The 8,709-nt window shown below is 37.8% G+C and overlaps 1 pseudogene; it reads right to left on the bottom strand.

Annotated features, from left to right (window-relative positions):
• Positions 1-1,546: 1,546 nt before the first annotated feature.
• On the bottom strand, positions 1,547-5,225 carry LOC141815483 (uncharacterized; annotated as a pseudogene).
• Between the last annotated feature and the right edge of the window lie 3,484 nt (positions 5,226-8,709).

The following is an 8,709-nucleotide window of genomic DNA, read 5'->3' as shown; positions in this document are numbered from 1 at the left end:
AGATAATGTCCTATTTATAATTTTAATATGATTTTTTAATTCAGATATCCAAATAATGATCTAGCATCATTATGATATCCTAGGTAGAAATCAAATCATTATTGCAAGAGAGATTAAAAATATCAAAGTTATTCTAAGATGATATATAGTTTTGATTAAAGCTATTCGTGTTCCTGTAATAATAAAAAAATGATAAATTTCAATTAGTCTCATTGATTATCTGTCTATATCCGGGGGTGATTAGTCCGGTTCCACGGAAATTTTCCATTGATCACCAGGGTAAATCGGGAAGTGCACATAACAGTCAGCCTAGATGCTCAAATATTCATGTTCATGTAATAATAAAGCCCAAGGTGAGATGGATTTGATAAGTTGCTTTACAAGGGTGTGTAATTTTAATTAAAATTATTTCAAATTGAAGCATAAAATTATATTTTAGCTAGTAAATTATGAGTACAATGTTAAATTATGTTGTCTTTTGATTAATGTTGAACATAGTAAATATTTCTTTTTAGTTTATTTATTAGATAAATTCGAAGTATATATAATTTATATACAATTGATAAATATCTAGAATTTTCATTTAAATTTAAAATTCTTATTTATTTATTTATTTCTTTAAATGTTTTATCACTACAATCGCCGAAGCACATAGAAACACTTTTGATGATATGATAATTAGGATTTTTTTGATTTTCTACTTTATTAAATATTATAAGGATTTAATTTTGTTTATAAATATTGTAAAATCATTAAGGGCAAATAAAAGTTTAATTAAATCAAATTGACTGTACAAATAACTGGAAAGTTTCAGAAAATTATTAATTTTTTTAAAATATTGATTATTTCAAATAATTCTATTCGATTTTGATTTTTAAATTTTTAATTCAAAATTAAATTAATAGATTTTTTCAATCAAATCGGACTAAACAATGCTATTGTTGTGTCAGGTGTTGGAATATGAGATACAATCATGCCACATGGCACGGTCGAACTCATGTTCCCTTTTGAACTTTAAACTTTTTTTGATTTCATTAGTTACTCTTGAAAATTTAATTAATTTGATTAAAAATTAAATTAATCGATATTTTAAGTTTTGTTATAAAAGTTCGATCAGTTTGAAAATATTTTAGTTTATTCAATTTCAATTAAATCGATTCGGTTCGATTTTGCCGAGCTCCTTTTTAAAAATCATTACATGAGCTAATTATTAATAATCACAATTAAATATTTAAACTTTTATCTTAATCAAGTATGAATGATTAATTAAATTTATCAACTACTTACTTGAAATTTTTATCATTATTCATTACGAACAATTAACTGAATTAATTACATTTGTTTATACTATTTTTTATATTAAGTTAATATAAACCATAAGCATAGATCAAATTCATAAACCATAAACATAGATCATTATAAACTGAGAAACGATCACATTACGACCAAAACAACAAACAAAGAATGAGTCCATTATCTATTCTTGATAAACATAAACATAAACATAGAACCAAAACAATTATACATAAACAAGGAATCACATCTCTCAAGAAGATCAATCACCATAATCTAATGCCAAATAACAAACGGTCCATAAACACAATCCAAATCGCCTAAAATCTTAATTAAGCTTTTGCAAGTGAAATTGTTGTATCAAAAGCAAATTCTAAATGGCCAATAACAAACCCATATATCTTGCACTTCAATCTCTCAATCTTTTCCTTCAGCACCTCCCCGTCCGATGTCTTCCCAACCCCATCCAACCAATCATTGATCCTTTTCAGCTGTGACAAAACTGCTGCAACTCTGTTATCATCAGAGTTCTCGCCGAAAAGGCGAAATCCAGCCTCAATGGCTTCCTCTACAAACTTCAGAAACCAAGCTTGCATTTCATGCCTGAACATGTTTGCAAAATCCACAGCTTCATGTGCACCATTACCGCGAGTCCAAGTGCCAATTGAGGGAATGGGGAGCCCTTTTTTTTGGCTGATGAATGCTTCCTTGGCACATTCTTCCTCTGAGGATGATCCACTTGTGGGGATGCAGGTTTTTCAGAAGCCTTTTGATCAGTGTTCAGCAAATGGATAACTTTGAGGTCAGTGGCTAATGCTGCCTGGACCCAGAGAGAGGCCAATCTGCCTTGCTCAGTTGGTGTTGCATCCTTTGGTCCATCATTGTCGTCGCGGCTTGCTGAGAGAGAATTAGCCACAGTTTTACACCTTAGAACGTCGTCATAGGTTGATAGAAATCGGTTGATTGTTGGCACAGGATTGCTGGCTTGGGACAATGAACAGAGTTCAGAAAACATGCTGCAAATGGGAGTTGGGAGCTAAGTTAGTCAATGGTTCCAGACAATGTTTTCCAAACAATATAAATAAAAGGTTACCTAAGATTCCTGACAAGAGATTCAGCAACCAAGGCCTCTTCCAGAGCCTCTGCTGCAGCTATAGAAGCAACATTTCTTCTTTGAAAAGCCTCCTGCATGTGCCAATGCACAATCAAAACAATTCACCATGAAAAAGCAAAAGAATGATCAAAGCATACTTTTCCTAATCTTGCAAGGTGATCAGGGATGGAGTCAAAAGATATGTTGCCATCAGTCCACTTCTTATCATGAAGTGTAATTCCTGTGGCCATGTAGCTCGACTCCTCTGATGAAGTTGAGGAGTCAGACTTTTTACTTGCTCTTGGTGTTTGCATGGAACACGACGACTCCATTGCACTCATTTCTATTGTTTCAGCATCACTCAGTCGCCTTGAAATTGCAACCTGAGATTTTGTAATCTAGAAAATAAGACATGGAAGAAAAGCAGCCAAAATTGCAAACTAAAAGGTAGAAATGAAGATCAGGTTAGGGAAGATTGCCTATTTCTTTGAAAATCCAACATAAGAGATGATGCTCCACTGGCCTAACCTAGTGGAGATGTTGAATTACCACTGAAGTTTAACTGAATCTCTGGGTCAAGAAACTAACAGGCTGATGATTTAGCAGCAATTTCTCTTAATTTTAATTAGAATTGGTACATACAAAACAAACAACTTACTGAAAATGTCTCAAAAAAATTCTGTTGGATGTACAAGGATAGAAGTTTTCCTGCTTGAAAACCAATGAGTATATCAAAAATAATCCTTTCACCAACACATCAGTTACGCAAGGATATCAAAGCTACCAAGCAGTCCACTGGAAGAATTATAGCATCTACATCTTTCGACCACTACATGAAACTTTTAATAGGTTCATCCAACTGAATTTCAAATATAGATGAGAGTTCAACACGAATTACACTTAAAAATGTAATAAATAAACAACAAAGGAAGCTATCGGTGATTCCCTTAACTAAAATGAAATAGTTTGAAATTCTGTCATATTGAATTGATTTTAACAAACTCGACAAATCTAGACAACTTTTTCTAGATCTTCGCTTGAATACTAGCAAGGGGATACATAAGAGGGAAATATTTTTTGTTGCTTTCAGTGACTTCTAAGTTAAATCCCTTACATTCTCACCACCTAAGATTTGTCATGAGATGTAATGTTGCTTGTGATATGCCACTATGTTGACCAAGAACCTTCATTACCTCTCTAAATCCCTTATCAATCAAAATAATATGGAACATTAACCAATAGTGTAATTTTCATTATTATCAAATTTTTACATAATATACATCTTTATTTTGATTGAATATCATTTACCTTCTTTGTGTTGAAATATCTAATTTCTCACTTCATTGAGTTTTCACTAAAAAAAAAATTGATTTTGCCAGTTCTACCTGTCCAATACTTGTCCATACTGCTATCTATTTCTCCATCTTTTCTTAAATTGTTTAACTTGTCTAAGTATAAAATCTATTATTGTTCTTCAAATATGTTCAATCATCTTAATGCATTCCCTTACTGTTTGCCATCTAACAAAGCCACTTATCTCATTTCTGCTACATATTCAATCTTGGATCTATTAAAGTTAAGAACTTTTGTTTTTATAAGTTTCTCTAATCCAATTGACTTGGAGTTTATTCTTTCATGCTCTCAATCACAATTCAACATATGGACGTATAATAGTAAAGTTTTCTACAGGTACCTGAGTTCGCAAAATTGATTCTTTATCCACTTTTCTCTTCGATCCTCCCTTCTCCTTGGGTTCGGAAGGCAGAGCAAAATCAGTCATGGTTGAATCATCCCAGCTCTTTCTTGTAGACTTCGCAGAACCCATGAGTGCATCAGACCCCCTGGAAATCCCAGCAACAACCACTCCGAATTTCTTCTTCCCGCTGCCGTCCCCAGTTGCTGGTGATGACACTTTCAACCCGATCGACAGCCTTCGTGCCGGGGACACGGAGCTGCGCCTCCCTATCTGGGAGGCAGAGAACTTCCGCCCCGTTGGTGATGGCTGACGGTACCTTGATGGGACGACGATGGCGGGCTCTCTCACAGATCTCCGATTTTCCTCCTTGGCCGCCACAAGGCTGGGCACCTCACACTTGGATGGAATGGGGGACGATTGCCTCGAGCTGGCCCTCCCCGGCATTGCCGGAGAAGAGTGCCGCGAGTTTGCCTTCAAGGCAGGAGATGGCTCGCGTGAAAGTTCCACTTTTGTATCAGCGCTAACGGCACCACTCTTCCCGACGGACAATTTCGCTGAGACGGGGGAGGAGAATCGCGTTGTCTTTCCTGAGCAATCTCCCTGGTTCTTGCTTAATCCCACGACAACATTCTCCTTTGAAGCAAATACGAATCTTTTTTCTACTTGGTGGGGTTGATTGGCCCCGAGAAAGGAGGGGAAGAGCGGAGGACCAGCGTCAGCGGCGGTGGCCGGCTGGATGACGAAGCCGCGGTTTCCGGGGGAGGAGAGAGCGATGAGAGGGTCAGGGGATCCGACGAAGGGGTGGGGACGGGCACCGGGAACCGGTCGGAGGCCAACGGCGCGCGGCGCGGGGTGGGCGAACTGGAGACGATCGACGTGGACGAGCTGGCCCAGTTGGGGCCGGCTGGAGAGGACGGCGTCGGCATCAGCGTCAGAGAGGGAGACGTAGGTGGAGTTGGCGGAGTCGGATAGCTGGAGGTAGAAACCGTGGGAGGGGAAGAAGCTGTCACCAGTGGGGACCGAGAGGGCGGGGACGATGCCGATGATCTGGAGCACGGCGGAGCGATGCTCGCCGACCACACGGGCGTCGGTGTTCATGGACTGGAGAAGCTTCAGGAGGACGCCCGGCGCGAGGGACGCCATGACCGCCGTTGAGCTCCGTGCGATAGCTGATCGACGGAGTGTCACGGGAAGAGAGGGGACGCCATCGCGTCACGTGAACACAAGCGGCGGAGCGGAGGAGAGGCGGCATATATTACTGCTTTCAAATTTGAAATTCCCGCCATTTGAGGAGGAATTAACGGCAAGATATTTAACATGACGACGTATTCAAATTAGGAAAGAAGTGAATCATGAATATTCACCTTCCATTTTACACTTATGCAAAAAGATAAAATCCATCATTTAACGATATGATACAATTGGTTTAACGATCATTTATAAAATAAATTAAAAAAATCTACAGTTGATCACAACGGAGAAGAGTTTATCTTGACTTCGCCATGATTCAAACTCCATTTCTATAACTCTTCTTCATCATAATCAATTCAATTATGTCCCATAAGTTACCTTTCATTTAACACAATACATGTATAGTTTGCCACTAGAGCATGTTTGAATTGATTACTGTGGGATAGATTTACTATAGTGGACAAAGATAGAATTTTGACGAAGTTAAGACAAAATCTCAACAAAGCTCAGGTATAATTTTTAAGTCCATTTCCTATAGTGATCAATTGTAATTTTTAGATTTATCTCTTCACATATAATCGTGAGAGTAGGATCGCCGACGCAACAGACTTGCAGAAGAGGGCAAAGGTTTGAATCCTGGCGAAGCCAGGCAATACCCTTCTGCGTCGTAACCAACTGCACTTTCTCGATTTACCTCCTCACAGATGGTCGTGGGGCCGACCGTGTGGGGCCGCTAAGGTGGCGGATCCACCTTTTGCAGAAGATGAAAGTAGGATCGCAGTCCCCGGGGCAATGGTACAATGGTAGGACATCCGGATTGTGACCTAGGGACCTGCGGTTCGATCCCCAGCTACGGCGTATTTGTAGGAATTTTCCTCCAAATGGGGAACACAATCAAAGGATGCTGGGCATCTGGATTGACCACCGTATGCGCTTCTTGATTTATCTTGGTGGTCGGTGGGAAACTTCCATGGGACCGGGCCAGCCACCCCCAGGGATTGAGTCCATGAGACTAACTGAGATTTATCTTTTTATGAAAGTAGGATCGCAGAATAGAAAAGAAAATGAAAGTAGGATCGCTGCAATCAAAGAATGCTGGGCATCTGGATTGACCGCTGTATGCGCTTCCCGATTTACTCTGGTGGTCTGTGGGAAACTTCCGTGGGACCGGGTCGGCCACCCCCAGGGATTGAGTCCATGAGACTGACTGGGATTTATCATTTCAGCTACGGCGTATTTGCAGGAATTTTCCTCCAAACGGGGAACGCAATCAAAGGATGCTGGCCATCTGGATTGGCCGCCGTATGCGCTTCCCGATTTACCCTGGTGATCGGTGGGAAACTTCCGTGGGACCTGATCGACCACCCCAGGGATTGAGTCCATGAGACTGACTGGAATTTATCATTTTTTTTAAAAGTAGGATCGCTGGGGTGGCAGATTCCATATTTTACTACAATGTATAATTTCAAATAAAAATTTTAAAAATATTCTTTTTTATTTTAATATTATTATAATAATTTTGATAAAAACTTATACAATATGCTTATAGCCATAAACTCTAAATCTTAAAATTACTAATTAAAATTATTTTAATATTAATTAAATTATTTTGAATCGATAAAAAATGTTAGGAATTATAATTATTCTAATTTAATCAAAATTAATTTAAAATTATCATTGTATTAACGCCGTAAATGGAAGTTAAAATGAAAGTAAAAATATTATTTAAATTTAGTATATTTTGTTAATGAGCCATGAGCTCGATTCAACCTTGCTTGAACTTGATAGATATATGGAGCTCTTAATTTGAATTTATTTTATTATTTAAAATTTTATATTTTTAAATTTCTTCGATTAGTTAATAAATTTGATATTGTAAATTATTTATTTATTTTAAATTTATTTTAAAGACATATGTTCGAGTTTATTAATTTAATTTATTAAATTATTCAAATTTATTTATTTAATTGATATTTATATAGTAAATGAACATAACTAATTGTTTACCAAACTAAATAGGAAATTTTCTCTCTGATTCATTTATAAGATTAACGATATATAAAGATTTGAATAGTTTTAATAAGTTAAAATAATTTTGACATACTTAAAATTATTCAAAACTATCGGCATGTTATAATTCAAAACTGCTAAAATATTATTGAAAAATAGTATCTGGAGTATTATTTTATTTTTTCTAATATAATTTTATAAATTCATTTTACCCTATGATTTATAAGCTTTTCAAAATATATCCACACTTTAATTTGGTAAGAGGAGCATTCAAGAAAACAAGAAAAGTACGGGGAGCAGAATGAAATTCCCCTTAAAATTTACGGTGGCCCGATCGCATCAATCCACCGCGGCCAAGTTCTACCGACAGATCCAGAAAGATTCAGCCTCCTCTCATCAATCGGCGCTCCGGTTCTTCGTCCTATCGTTCTCTTCGATCGCCGGCGAAGATAGAGTGAATCCTCGGCCGGCTTCGGCCAACCTTCCAGGACTTGGGAACAGACGTAGTTTTCGGGAGGCAGAGGGTTACACCTTTTTCTATCAGGTACTCCTCCCTGTTCCATCTCAAATCGTTCTTGGGTGCTTATGGGGGAGATAAGGGCGATCAGATGAGTGAATAAAGAGGGTTTCAGTTAGGTTGTTGTTGTCGGAATGGAGTTTCTCGAATTCGATGGCTTCTTCAATTCGTCCTGTTTGTTGAAGGGCCGATAAATAGTTTATGCAGATGAACTGTCTGATGATATGCTTCAGAGAAGTCTGCCTTCTTTCTATTAATTTTTTTATATAAAATTGTACAGCAAACTGAAGTGGACGGGTCTGGCCTAGGCACAAAAACATGTGTGGTGGTGGCACGATGAACTTGATTTTAGTCTGAACGAGAGACTATAATTTTTCATTCCCATATTGGAGCTAGATTCCGTGCCTGTTACATGCTTTCAATGTATTCCCATGGTTATTAATTGTGTGGAGATCTGCAAGTTCCATGCCCTTCTTCGCACATGTTGTTTTGTGTTAGAATGTGACATGAATCATGCAGCTTCCTTGGCGATAACATGTTTCAGAAGCAGCTGTCCAATTGTGTGGGGCATGGCCTTCTATAAGAAACTAAATAATGGATGCAAATTCGATTGGCTGTTCCACACTTAAATGAAAAAATTGAGATGAGGCCTGGGAATCGAGATAAGTCACGGATAGTGAACTTTTTGGGAATAGGTCTCCTAGTTTTGTATCTATTGCACAACCCCTCTATTTGTCTCCTTCCCCTGCCTGCCTTCCCTAATCTACACTGACTATGCAGCTCTTATCCTATGCACAAACTAGCTCCTCAGACGATTGTGTTCAGGTCTATATCCATCAATAAGAGTGGGAAGAGAGATTACATCTTCAATCAAATGATGACATTTAAGGAACTTTCTATTTACCACTC

The sequence above is a fragment of the Curcuma longa genome, chromosome 2 (assembly GCF_044706935.1).
Source record: "Curcuma longa cultivar G26 ecotype Majalengka, Jawa Barat chromosome 2, ITB_CL_G26_1.1, whole genome shotgun sequence".
Taxonomy (NCBI): Eukaryota; Viridiplantae; Streptophyta; class Magnoliopsida; order Zingiberales; family Zingiberaceae; genus Curcuma; species Curcuma longa.
Note: the sequence above shows the minus strand (reverse complement) of the source record. Positions and strands in the feature narration are given on the sequence as shown.